At 34.9% G+C, this 13,718-nt stretch overlaps 1 protein-coding gene across 5 annotated transcripts in view; it reads right to left on the bottom strand.

Annotated features, from left to right (window-relative positions):
• The window catches only part of STRN3 (striatin 3), a 105,080-nt gene that overhangs the window by 84,192 nt on the left and 7,170 nt on the right, over nucleotides 1-13,718 (bottom strand). The window contains exon 1 of one of the 5 annotated variants that reach the window (XM_049612948.1): nucleotides 6,007-7,104. The exons of the other annotated variants lie outside the window; for them this stretch is intronic. The gene's annotated coding sequence lies outside the window, so the exon portion shown is untranslated. Of the gene's footprint in view, nucleotides 1-6,006; nucleotides 7,105-13,718 lie in introns of those variants that run through there. 5 annotated transcript variants of the gene reach the window in all.

The raw sequence follows: 13,718 nt of genomic DNA, 5'->3' as shown, positions 1-13,718 counted from the left end.
GCCTGTTTCCGATTCTGTGTCTCCCTCTCTCTCTGCCCCTCCCCCTTTCATGCTCGTCTCTCCTTTGCCCAAAAAAAAAAAAAAAAAGTTGAAAAAAAAAAATAAAAAAAAAAAAAAACCACGTAAAAGAACAAATTAAAATGGTACAAAAAATAAATAAATATGGTACACCAAAAAATACCTTACAGAAAAGTAGACAATACTAAAAGAAGAGAGGAACAAAAGATATCTAAGGTTCAGCAGTGAGGTTTTTCCCTGTTTAAGTAGTAATCTCTTACACACAAATCCATTCCTTAATAAGTAAATCACACTTCTCTGCTTTATCTCCCTCTACAGCACTTACCACCGCATGACAACCTTTACTTTCTCTACGCAACAGAATCAAAGCTTCAAGAGGACAAAAACTTTATTTTATATTTTATTATTTTTATTTTTAATTTTTATTTTGTTTTGTTTATAGCTTTAAACCCAGACACACACCTATTGAGTAGGTGCTTAGTAAATAGCCAATGACTGAATAAACAAATGAACAATCGGTAGAGATCAGCCTTTTAAGAAATGTCTCCCATTTTAAGAGCAGCCTAAGCGCACATCTACAATTTGTAGATTTGGTAGCAGGAATATAAACAACTCCCCATCTGATGGGTTTCTATTTTCTCTGTTAAGTAGGAGATAAAGACATCTGCTGAGTTAGAGGGGAAGGTGGAACAACTGAAAATTTACAGACAGTAACTAGCTGCCTGGCATGCTTCTGCTGAAAATTTCTATATCAGATTCAAATTCTGATAGGTTTGATTTAGGCACTGTTGTCTAAATCAGCAGTCACATGATTTCATGTAAATCTGCCAGTCTTACAACTTAAAAAAAAAAGTTCGAACTTTTAAAAAAATCAATAAAAATACGTAAATGCCTTGAATTCAGATTTTGAAAAGAACATTAGATGGAAAAAAGTATTACCTGTAAGTATTGAATTTATCAATTTTATTATCAAGTAAGAGTCAATTATACCAAAAGAAGTGAAAGCTGAGTCTTGAAGACATATTTGTACACTCATGTTTTAGCAGCATCATTCATAATAGCTAAAAGGTATAAGCAACCCAAGTATCCATCAACAGATAAATGGATAAGCAAACTGTGGTATATGTATACAATGGAATATATTATTCAGCCTTAAAAAAGAAGGTAATTTTGACATATGTTACATGGGTGAACCTTGAGGACATAATGATAAGTAAAATAAAGCAGTCATGAAAGAGACAATAATGAATTATTCCAGTTACATGAGGTACCTAGGGTAGTCAAATTCCTTGAGATAGTATAAAGGTAGTTACCAAGGACTGCAGGGAATGGGTAGTTATCATTTAACGTGTATAGGGTTTCAGTTTTGCAAGATGAAAAGAGTTCTGGACATGGATTGTGGTAATGGTTGCCCAATATTGAAGTGTATACTTAAAAATGGTTAAGATGGTAAGTTCTGTATATGTATCTTACAATTTTATAAACAGAGGGGAAAATCAATTATAGTATATTATGTATTAAAGGACAATAAAAATGACATAGTTACTTTTAAAGAAAAAAAACACTTTCTTTAGAAACTGAATTTAAATCATCTGTACTACATGCCATGTTTGTTTATACCAGATAGCACAACAGAAGCTAAAGGTTTGAGGTATTCACTGCCTTTGAGAAGGGAACTTTAAAAATGAAATTGAACTTGGTTTGCAAAAACTAGGATTTAAGGACACCAGAAACTGTGAAAACAGTGTAGAACACAAAGACCCTACTAACCAGAAAGATGGGAGTATATGGCTAAAGAATAACTAAAGGACAGTCAAGGACTTAAGTTTACATAAGACTGGTAAAGTGGAAATAATAAAAACCTAGGGAGAAAGTGACCATCTACTAATGGAAGATATAGGATATAAAAAAAACATAATTCCAGAAAGAATAGAAGACTTGAAGAAAAACAGACTCTAAAAAAGTACAACAGAGACAGAATATTATCCTGCAAGTAGGCTCAAAACAAAATGTAGCGCAAGAATGATAAATTCTACTTCCATATAGTTAAAATTTCAAAATCACAATGATGGACATTTGAGACCATTAGAAGTCTGCAAAGAAGTTATCTGGAAAAGTCAGAGAATAAGCTCAGAGAACCAATTATAAGTAACTAAAGATTTAAGAAAACAAACCTATCATAAGGCTAAAGCAAATTAAAAGTCACTGTCGTTGAGTTTTAAAAACAAATATTAGGTAGGCCTTTCTGAAGAATGGAAATAAAAATAAGTTTTAAGAAAAGGGACAAAAAAAAAATCTCATAGTTACCATCTAGCCTTATAGTATCTCACTCTTAAGCATGAATAGACAGTGAATGGTCACCAATATTTGAGGAAAGCATGATGTACTGAAGATGGGGAGGCAAAATAAAAACGAAATTTGAAGGAAACCATCAATAATAGGTAAAGAAAGCTTCAAAACAGAAAATCCACTATGCCAGAAAAAAAATCCGTTAAAAAAAACCAGAATACCATTCTTGTAAAAGTTCAAACAAGAAAATGTTTTTTATTTTTTTGTTAATATAATATAATATAATATAATATAATATAATATAAGTATAACATACAGAGAGAGTGAGTGAGAGAAAAAGCACCTACATGCATGTGTGGGGGAGAGGCAGAGAGAGAATCTCAAGCAGGCTCCACGGTGTCAGGGCAGAGCCCAATGCTGGGCTCCATCTCAGGAACCAGGAGATAATGACATGAGCTGAAATCAAGAGTTCGATGTTTAAGGGACTGAGCCACCCAGGTGCTCCAAGAAAATGCTTTATAAAAATTTAAGACAGTAGACTGAAAAATAGAGTTGGAAGAATATATCTCAGAAAACAGACCAAAAGGAAAAAAAAAAACAAAACAAAACACGAGACAGAAGAAAAATTTTAAGTCAAGCATGTCCATAATCGACAAAACATGTGCCCTAATGACTTGGGATTAAATTAACACTTCTCAAAAAAGATTAGTACTGCTGCCCTATAGGGGGGTGTTTGAAATGTCAGGGGACATTTCTAGTTGTCCCAATAACTACTGGGTTATACTAGTATTTATTTAGTGTCTCGGAGGCAGGGTGCTCAAATCCCTACAAGCATAATATAGTCTAACTCAAAAGTAGTAACTACAAAAATGCCTACAGTGCCCTCTATTGAAAAAGACTTCGAATATGTTCAGTGCCTGACACAATATGCACTTTCATGAAATTTATTAACACCAGGATAAAACAAAGATACCTAGAGAAAAATTCAAGCCATGCATTAAAAAAGATCCAGAATAAGATCCACCAAATTCTGTGAAAGCAATACTGAAAGTTCAAAGAAAATATACTCCAAATGTTGATGGAAATTTACTTTGAGCCAAATTACCAATCAAGTGTAAGACTAGAATAGACATTTTAAAAAGTTACAAGTCGCTAAAATGTACCTCCTATGTAACTTTATTCAAGAATCAATCAGGTAACAATTTCAGCAAAATGAAGAACTCAGCCAGGAAAAAAGCTGGAATGGGATCCAGTAAAAAAAAAAAAGGGGGGGTGGTGGCGGTTGGGATTCCCAACTGCTGAAGAGTGGACACAAGTTTCAGAATAGCAACTCTGAAACAAACAGAACATCCCACAGAAGTTTCAGAATACCCACTCTGTATCAAATTTTAATAACAAGTCTAAATCAGGGGAACCTGGGGGGCTCAGGCCCTTAAGCTTCTCACTCTTGACTTTTTTTTAATTACAAAATGTCTTTTAATGTTTATATTTGAGAGAGAAAGAGTGTGAGTGCAAGCTGGAGAGGGACAGAGAGAGAGAGACGGAGATAGAACCCAAAGCAGGCTCCAGGCTGTCAGCACAAAGCCTGACTTGGGGCTCAAACTCACGAGCCATGAGATTGTGACCTAAGCAGTAGTTGGACACTTAACTGACTAAGCCACCCAGTTGCCCCTTATTATTATTATTTTTTAATGTTTTACTTATTTTTCAGAGAGAGAGACATCAAGGGCGGGGGGGGGGGGGGGGGGGGGGGGGGGGCAGGGAGCAGACAGAGAGGGAAACAGAATCTGAAGCAGGATCAGCACATATGGACTCTTGATTTCAGCTCAGGTCATGATCTCACAGCTCGGTGAGATCCAGCCCCCAGGAACCCATCTGCACTGACAGTAAGGAGCCTGCTTGGAATTCTCTCTCTCCTTCTCTCTCTCAGCCCCTCCCCCCCATGCTCTCTTGCTCTCTCTCTCTCTCTCTCTCTCTCAAAATAAATAAATATTTAAAAAAAAAAAGAGAGAGAAAGAAAAAGTCTATGGGGCACTTGGGTGGCTCAGTCAGTTAGGTGTCAGACTTTAGTTCAGATCATGATCTCAGCATTCATGAGTTTGAGCCCCATATCAGGCTCTGTGCTGACAGCTCAGAGTCTGAAGCATGCTTCAGGTTCTGTCTGTCTCTCTCTCTGCTCCTCTCCCTCTTGCACTCTGTATCTCTCTCTCAAAAATGAATAAACATTAAAAAAAAAGTCTAGATCAGAGCAATGGGATAGACCGTTCTCTCCACTCCTCTCCCTCCATACAAGCAGCAAAACTGATAGATAGTATGATGCACTCTTAACCAAGAATTTGAAAACCCTTACAGCTTTCTAAGATCTTTTGGAAAAACAGCAACAAATACACAGAAAACTAAATAAAAAGAGGCACATAACTCTGAGAAAAACAAAAAATTTACAAAAAAGGGAAAGTATTCACAGTATTCACTTGATTCACTATTATTTACAGGGTAATAATGTAAAATCTAATGATTTAACTAATTTTATTATCTATATTGAATAATGAAAGAAGACAAAAGGGGTGTGATAAATCTTGTTCTACAAGAGGTTAGAAGATAATGTAAGATATTGTCAGAGACAGTAGTTTCAGATTTCTACTATGTAAGAATAAGTAAATATCAGTTGACAGTGATTGTTTCTGGAAAGCTCGACTAGAGGACAGGATGGGGAGAGGACAAACTATTTTGGCCATAAGCATTCTAGTATTTCATGTGTTTCTAAGCAAAATTGAGAAATGACAGTGTTTATATTCATACATTTTGTACTATTAAAAATTAGGGAGATTTATGCATATTGAGGTGGTACAATATTTATGATAAATTATAGTCTGAGGGTTTTTTTAACTAATATACTCACTCAACAATACCACTACCAGGCATTTTTCTAAGCACTGGAGATGAATGGAGATGATCTATATAATCACACATATACAGTTACCTGTACATCAGTTTCTTCTAATTTCAGCATTATTGACATATGGACAACATAATTTTTTTTTATTTGGGGGGATAGAGGACTGTCCTGTGCATGTTTAACAACATCCCTAACCTGTATCCACTAGATGTCAGTAACACCCCCTCTCTGGTTGTGATAACCAAAAATGTCTCCAGACACTGCGAAACATACCATGGGAGCAAAATTGCGCCCCCCCCCCCACCCCAGTTAAGAATCACTGTTGTGTATGTATAGAAAAAGTTCTGGGGGAGATGCCTGGCAGGCTCAGTAAGTAAAACATGTGATTCTTGTTCTCAGGGTTGTTAAGTTTAAGCCCCATGTTGGGTGTAGAGATTAAAAATCTTTAAAAAAAAAGAAAAGAAAAGAAAAAAGTTCTGAAATGATACACACCCAAAAAGACACCAGTGTTGTTACTAGAAAAGTAAAATTAGCAAAAAAGTCACTATCTTTGACATTCCGGTAGTTTGATTTTCATATAAATTTATTAGTTCAACAATAAATATTAAAAACACAAAAAATTACAAAATAAATTAAAAGCAACTAAATGCAGCCACAAAACAAAAATTTTAATCGTAAAATAAAATCTTAAGAAGAAATAGAGGGTATCTATCAGTTTTTAAAGAAATCAGTAAAAAAAAGGAATAGGGAAAAGATAAACTAGAATATAAATTCATTAAAAATACTAGTAAGTTCAGGGGCACCTGGTTGGCTCAGTGGGTAGAACATGCGATTCTTGATCTTGGGGTTGCGAGTTCAAGCCCAACATTGGGCATACAGCTTACTTTAAGGGAAAAAAAAAATAAACTAGTAAGTTCAGCTTGCTGTTTTATGATTAAGTATTTTTCAACAATAACCATATAGATATAAAGAAACAATCCATTTCTGGGGCACCTGGGTGGTTCGGTTGGTAAAGTGTCTGACTCTTGGTTTCAGCTTGGTTACTGGGCTCGAGCCCCACACAGGGCTCTGCACTGACAGTGCGGAGGCCTGCTTGGGATTCTCTTTATCTCCACCCCTCCCACATCTCTTTCAAAATAAATAAATAAACTTAAAAAAAAAATCCATACGTGAAATACCAATCTTAATAGAAGAAAATATCTACTCTGCAATATTTGCTGTGTCTTTTTTTTAAATAAGGAAAACAGAAAAGTTGCCAATAATCCCATCACCCCAAAATCATAAAGGTTTCTTAAATACTTGTACTACATTTTTCAACATATTCTTTATAAAGCTGATTTAGCACATAATATGGAACTCTTATTTTTAGTTTATTAGAAGCATTGAGTAGTCATTAAACATTCTTCATAAAAATCATTATCATTTTATAAGGAAAAAGTAATTTGACCCCACCTCCACCCTCACATTAATCCCAGAGATTAATTTTAATTATGTTGTGATTTCTTTTATACTCCATTTCCCAGGAGGGGAAGAAGGGAATAAATAATTTTGAATACCTTATTAATAAAAAAACAAAGCTTGGTTTCATTCCGGTAGCAAATGAGAGGTCAAGGGAAGAACAGTAATTTACTATTGAGATGTTATTTCCATCTTGTGGGCTTTTTCTCCTATTATATACTACAAAAATTACCATTCAGCTTCTCATATCTAACAGCTTAACTTCACTCATTTATAATTTGTTTTAAGTAAACTCTACACTCAACGTGGGGCTCTAACTCAAGACCCTGAGATCAAGAGTCGCATGCTCTACTAACTGAGCTAGCCAAGTGCCCCAACTTCACTCATTTTAACAAATACCTATTACGTGCCAGGTCCTTTACTGTCACATTAGGTATTTATATATATATGTTTAAAAAAAAAAAAGTAGACTCTTCCTCTCAGTTTACAATCAATCTTAAGGGGGAAAACAAGCAAACAAGTCTAAAATTATAAATTACATTAAAGGTTAGGAAGCAAATGACCTGGATGTAGTGATATACATGAAGCATAAAGATTCATAAGCACTGATTTTCTAGAATTCCAATCCCATCCCCACCCCCTTTTTAAATATAATCTTATGGAGGAAGTCCAGTCCACTTTTTAAAGCTCTAGAAAAAAACCAACAAATGTTAGTCTAAGCCACTCTAAAATTATTTTATTATCTGAGACAACTATTAGTTGCATATTATTATACTCACCCACTGTTTCTCTATCATTTACCTATATCCTCTTCCCATTTACCCCACCCCCATTTTTTCTATTTCATCATCTTCTTTGTTTTGCCTTTCTCCATTCTTCAAGATTTCAGTAACAGACTTACAGTTTAAATGAACCAACCTCTGGTTAACAGTTTTCAAAGCTAAAATATTCATGACTTCTAATTTAAATTCAGATTTAAATGCAAACATGAAATAACAAAGCAATAAAAAATTTTAATTTTACAAGTGCTAATAACTCTAAAAAAATAAAAAGTAATTCAATAGAATTTATTTTGAGGCAGCAATGCTGGTTGCTCACACATTTAAGAAGAATATAGCTATAAATGCTATGGGAAAATTTAATACAAACATCCAGCAACAGCAAAGTACTGTAGTTAAATCAACTGGCTAGTCCACATAGTAGAATACTATGCAGCTGTCAGAAAAAAGTGAGAATACTCTCTACTAAAAAATATAGAATGATTTCCAAGAAATATTAAATCAAAAAGTGAAAAATAGGGTAGTGTATATTTGCTTTTGTCTATTTGCATAAAGAAAATGGGAAGGATACATATAGTACTAATAAAAGTGGTTACTAATGTGTGTCCAAGGGTAGACAGACTTATGATAAGTACAAGACTTAATTCTGAACCACTCCTTATTAAAAAACAAAACAAAAACAAAAACAAAAAAAAAAGTTTGAAATTGTTCAGTAAGAATTTTAAAGATCTTTTTTACAAACTCTATCGGAAAGTGATCCAAAATTTCACTACACAATTATAACTGCTCTAGTTACAATACTTTTTAGACCTTGTCACACTGAGCCTATCCATTAGTCATTTGCTTACAATTCTTCACCACTTAGGTGGTCCCAAGGAACACCAAGTACTGGTATCAACTTTTAAAACAGTGTAACATACTGTTCAAAAGCAATTTGTCAGCTTCTGACTTCATTACCCATACTATTTTATGGTGAGCAAGTTATTTAACCTCTTGCCCATGTTTCCTTCTAAAATGGAAATAACTGTATCTATGATTTAGGCATGGTATGAAAATTAGAATGATTCCCAACACACAGAAAACTGATTAAATGTTAGCAGATATTATCACTAATAGTTCTTTTTATGGACATGTAAAGTTTTCATCTATGTAATCAAACACCATGGTATGTTTCAATCAAATTCAATCAAATCAAATATTAATTCCTGTTAATGAGTGGCTTCAATGTACTAGAAAGCAGAAAAGTAAAATATTAACAATAAAAAATAAAAGTGCAACAATGTAAGTATACACATGCAAGTCACTTTGAGTGCAAAGAAGGGAGCAATAAACACATTGCTAAAGTTTATAAAATACCAAATAGGAGAGGGGCACCTGGGTGGCTCAGTCGGTTGAGCACCCAACTTTGGCTCAGGTCCATGATCTCACGGTTCATGGGTTCGAGCCCCGCGTAGCTCTGTGCTGACAGCTCAGAGCCTGGAGCCTGCTTTGGATTCTGTGTCTCCCTCTCTCTCTCTGCCCCTCCCCAACTTGCACCTGGTCTCTCTTTCTCTCAAAAATAAACATTAAAAAAAAAATTTAAGGGGCATCTGGGTGGCTCAGTTGGTTAAGTGTCTGACTTCAGCTCAGGTCATGATCTCACAGTCCGTGGGGTTCAAGGCCCGCATCGGCCTCTGTGCTTACAGCTCAGAGCCTGGAGCCTGCTTTGGATTCTGTGTCTCTTTCTCTCTACCCCTATCCCCACTCACACTCTGTCTCTCTCAACATTAATGTTAATATACAAACATTAAAAAAAAATTTAATACCAATAGAAGGAATGAGGATTTTGAAGAGAAAGCAGATGGAGAAATGGACTATACCCAATCATTAATAACCTTTTATCATTCAGGTTCCTAAATCTGGCTGATAATCAAAGTTACCAGGTATACATTTCAAAAACCCAGATTCCACCTCAGATTCCTTAATCACAATGACGAGGAATGGAATATAGGAATCTGTGCTTTTAAAGCATCCCAAGTGATTATGATCATTAACTAGGTTTGGGAGCCACCATAGGTCCAACTCTTGTACAATTAGAGACTTTAGAAGTATCTCCAGATAAAGTATATTTAATCATTACCTTTGGTAGCTCTTGAGCCAATGGCAAAGTGCTATTACAATTAGTCATTCTTTTACACTAAACCACTAAAAAACCTTTTAAAATAAATATATACTAAATGTTCTAAATAATAGTGTGGCTGCCGTTTACTGAACAATTATTCATAAATGACTAGAAACAACGCCCAACATCATTCCAACCAAAACCAAAGTAAATGACAGGAGAGAAGAAAATAGAGAATACAATTTAAAAATAGGCAAAAGATCTGAAAAGACACCTCACCAAAGAAGATATAAAGATGGCAAAGAAAACATATGAAAAGATGCTCAACATTGTGTCATTAGGGAACTGCAAATTAAAGCAAGATACCACTACACACCTATTAGAATGTCTAAAATCCAAAACATGACAACATCAAATGCTGACAAGGATGTGGCACAACAAGAATTCTCATTCATAGTGGCACCTCAGTTGGTTAAGCATCCAACTCTTTGATTTCGGTTCAGTTCATGATCTCACAGTTCATGGTTCATGCTTCCTGAGTTTGAGCCCCATGTTAGGCTTTGTGCTGACAGTGCAGAGTCTGCTTGGGATTCTCTCTCTCCCTCCCCCACTCCTGTGAGCTCTCTCTCATAATAAATAAACTTAAAAAAAAGAAAAGATTTCTCATTCATTGCTGGTAGGAATGCAAAATGGTATAGTCACTTTGAAAGACTATTAGGCAGTTTCTTAAAAAACTAAACATACCTTTATCATATAATTCAGCAAGTAAGCTCCCTGTTATTTACCTACATAACCTGAAAACTTATGTGCACACAAAAACCTCTACATGAATGTCACTTCATAATTGCCAAATCTTGGAAGCAGCAATAAGGTCCTTCAATAAGTGGACAGGGGTGACTGGCTGGCTCAGAGAGTGGAGCATGCGACTTTGCTCTCAGGGTTTCAAGTTCGAGCCCCACTTTGGGTGGAGAAATTACTTAAAAATGAAATATTCATTTCATTACTTAAAAATTCATATTCATTACTTAAAAATGAAATATTCATTGTGCCTGGGTGGCTCAGTTGGTTAAATATCCAACTTTGGCTCAGGTCATGATCTCACAGTTCATGAGTTTGAGCCACTCATCCAGATCTCTGCTATCAGCAAAGAGCCTACTTCAGATTCTTGGTCACCCTTTCTATGTCCCTCTCCACCTTATGCATGCTCTCTCTCTCTCAAAAATAAAAACATTTAAATTTTAAAAAATGAAATCTTTAAAAAAAATTGGTGCACAAATAAAGTGCAGTACATATATACAATGAAATATTATTCAGCACTAAATAAAAAGATCAAGCCACAAAAAGACATTTAAGAAGGAATCTTGAACATTGCTGAGTGAACTGACATTCTGGAGAAAGCAAAACTATGGAAGACAGTAAAAGAGCACTAGCTAGCTACCCAGGGTTTGGGGAGAGAGAAGAAATAGGTGGAACACATGGTATTTTTAGGGCAGTGAATCTATTTTGTATACTATAAAGGTAGATACAGGTCATTATACATTTGTTAAAAACCAAAGAACATACAATACAAAGGGTGAACCTTAATATAAACTATAGACTGGATGATAATGATGGGTCAATGGTGGTTCACCGGTTATAACAAATATACCAAAATAGTGGGACTATTGATGGTGGGGAAGAGGTTGAAAAGTGTATTTTCACCCCAAATTTTGCTGTAAACCTAAAATTGCTCTAAGAAATAGTGAATGAGAAAGAGAGGATAGAGGAAGAAAACACAATTTGAAATCAAAAGAAAATAAACTCAAGGGAAAAAGCATTTTGTAAAAAGAAAAAAATGATTAAAAAAATACATTTCAAAGTTAAAAAAGGGGCACGTGGCTGGATCAGTCTGAAAAGCATGTGGCTCTTGAGTTCAAGCCCCACCCTAGGGTAAAGATTACTTAAAACAAACAAATTTCAAGATTAAAAAAAAAAAAAAAGGGTGGAACCCTCCTGCATTGCTGGTGGGAAAGTAAAATGGTGCAGTCATTTTGGAAAATAGTTTGGTAGTTCCTCAAAAAGTTAAACATAAAATTCCTCAAAAAAGTTGAACATGAGCCAGCAATGACACTCCTAAGTATATACCCAGGAGTTGTAAACGTAAGTTTACACAAAAACCTGTGCACAAATGGAAACAGCAGCATTATTCATGACAGCCAAAATGTAGAAACACCCAAATGTCCACCAACTGATGGACAAAATTTGGTATATCCACACAACAGAGTATTATCCAACCATAAAAAGGAAAAAAGTACTGCTACATGCCACAACATGAACCTTGAAAACATTGTCTTAAGTGAAAGTCACAAAAAGCCAAATATTGTATGATATGGAATCCTATTAGTGGTAGTATGCAATATCCAGAGTAGGCAAACCCACAGAAACGGAAAGTATTATTTCTTTCACAGAGACAGAAAGTAGTGGTTGCTGGGGGAGGGGAAGGGCATTGGGACTAACTGCTAATAGGTGCAGTTTCTTTGTGGAATGATGAAAATATTCTGAAATAAAACAATGACGACGACTACACAACATAGTGTATACCACATAACATATACTAAAATCCACAAAATGTACATTCCATAAAGGGTAAATTTTATGTTACATGAATTACATCTCAATTTCTAAACAACTTTTTTAAAATCTAAGAGTGGCCCTCCGGAGAGAATGTTCCTAAGCACTGACAACAGCCTGCTAACATAAAACATAACTAAGTCTCAACAGTGTAGTCTTACCCTCTCCCTCCCCTTCCCCAGAAAGAAAATAAACCATTTCCAGTCAAGCCCCTAGATCCAAACAGAACAGAATATATTAAGCTATACTATAGGGAAGTACTCAGCAAAATGCAGACTCTGGGAACCTTTATAAGGACCAAACACCTGATTTCTTTAAAAAAAAAAAAAAAAAAAAAAAGGAAAAAAGAGGGAAAGAAAGAAAGAAAAAGAATGGCAAGAAAAAGATGGAGAGAGTTCCAATCAAATAATGGTGTGTAGTTATCTTTTAAAGTCCTTATCTTTTAGATACACACTGAAATATTCATGTATGCAATTATATGACGGAGATTTACTAGAAATACTCTAGGATGGGGAGGAGTGGATACAAGTATAAGTAAAATAAGACTGGTCATGTTTAAGATGAATGACAAGTCTGTGGAAGATCACAGGTACCATATTATTTTTGTGTATATTTAGAACTTTCCATAATAAAAAAAATGAAGTATATGCAACACAATCATATTTACAATGTAGAGAATAAACTGTTAAGACAGGGGCATGGGTGGAGGGAAACTGATAGATTTCAGAGAATTCAGGCAGGAGGAACACCCTGAAGGAAGACAGTGAAGTGAAGAAATGAAAATCACAGATTAAACCAGGATAATTTTCCCAGGTGAGTGGTTATCAGGCTTCAGGGATATTCTATGCAAAATTTTTCACCCGTCCTTTTTTTTTTTTTTAAACTAAAAGAGGCTTCACAACTTTCATTATACATGCAAGAGACTAAAATCCCAAAATATTAATTACTAGATTAAAATTTTTTTAGCATATTAATACAATCTATATTAGATAGGCCCTTGAATCACTGCAATCCAGTTAACACACTTTCAAAGCTCCTTCCAGCTTTAGAACTTCCTTCCAATTGAAATACCATGGTTAGGTACTCATACTTCAGATCTAAAAGTATTCTTACCCTCTAGGGGCTTTACGACAATTAGATAAGCTAACATGGTAAGAATTTAAATTTTTGGCATATAGAAATTGCTCAGTAAATGTTACCCGTTTATCTGAAAGTCCATTATCTACATAGATTTCCCATCATCATTTATTGTCTCACCATCCTGTAAGTTTCTGGTTTATCACATTTTATTATTTCTGGAATACAAGCTTCATGAGGGAAAGGTCCTTATTTCATACATCATTTTGTGGCTAGCACAAAATAACACTCAAATATATTCACTGAATAATTACACTAGATAGAATCAATAAAACTCAAGACTCAATGATGACAAGGATGGTGATAAATGTTAACAGAGGAAAAGGAGAATAAGTTGTAAAAAGTGTGTTGTATGGGGAGGGAGAAGCAGGCATTTGAGATGAACTGAATAATTAAATTTATTATTTTTTTAATGTCTATTTATTTTGAG

This window comes from Panthera uncia, assembly GCF_023721935.1.
Source record: "Panthera uncia isolate 11264 chromosome B3 unlocalized genomic scaffold, Puncia_PCG_1.0 HiC_scaffold_1, whole genome shotgun sequence".
Lineage (NCBI taxonomy): Eukaryota > Metazoa > Chordata > Mammalia > Carnivora > Felidae > Panthera > Panthera uncia.
The sequence above is the reverse complement of the archived record's forward strand: the minus strand, read 5'-3'. Positions and strand labels throughout refer to the sequence as shown.